Here is a 774-nt window from a genome sequence, read left to right as displayed (position 1 = left end):
AAGAGGTAGGCTATGATGACTGCCAGGTGTCTGGCTCCAGACTGAGACAGGGACAGAAGAGGCCAGGTTTGGGGGAGTGATATGGGGCTCTGTCAAGCGGTGGGGTGAGGTGCCAGAGGATAGATACACAAGTGTAGAATGTAATTGAACCAAGAGTTGATGAGCTTGCCAGGGGAGAGGTGGACTACCACGAAGGTCAAGACGTCCTGCCCCAGCTCGCCAATCCTGCTGCCTGCTCACAGAGCCCTTCCCCAAATGAGAATCCGACTATGACCCCAGCATTCTGTTAAAACCGCTTCCCGTTTCCCCTACCCTCCACGCAGCAGAAGGCTAAACTCCTGAGTCTACCATTCAAGGCCTTCCTCCCTGGCCCTCGGCCCGGGCCCCATCCCTTTGCTGATCTCTCTTCGCCCCTCCTCTAGTACTCACTGCGCCTCATCCCCGCCCCCCACTCCGGGGGCAGGGGGTGCGCTCTTGCCCCTCCCAGGCCGAGATGTTTGGGGGACAAAGGGTTTTATGGGGGAAGCAACCGTACCCTCCAGATCCAGCTAAGGGGCCCAGGCCGCGGCGTGGAGGGATTTCGGGGGACCCCAGATAGCCTGCCGCGAGTCGATGGGGGCGTGACGAGGCCGGTCCAGCCGCAGGGGGAGGTACCCCTACAGAGCCACCGCCCGCCGCGGCCCCTCCCTTCCAGGAGCCGGGCGGGAGTCCTGGGCTCTGATTGGGCGGTGCCGGAGGGGGGCCGCGCGGCCAGGCCAATGAGCGCGCGCCGAG

The sequence above is a fragment of the Orcinus orca genome, chromosome 19, assembly GCF_937001465.1.
Source record: "Orcinus orca chromosome 19, mOrcOrc1.1, whole genome shotgun sequence".
Taxonomy (NCBI): domain Eukaryota; kingdom Metazoa; phylum Chordata; class Mammalia; order Artiodactyla; family Delphinidae; genus Orcinus; species Orcinus orca.
This window is presented reverse-complemented; position numbering follows the sequence as displayed.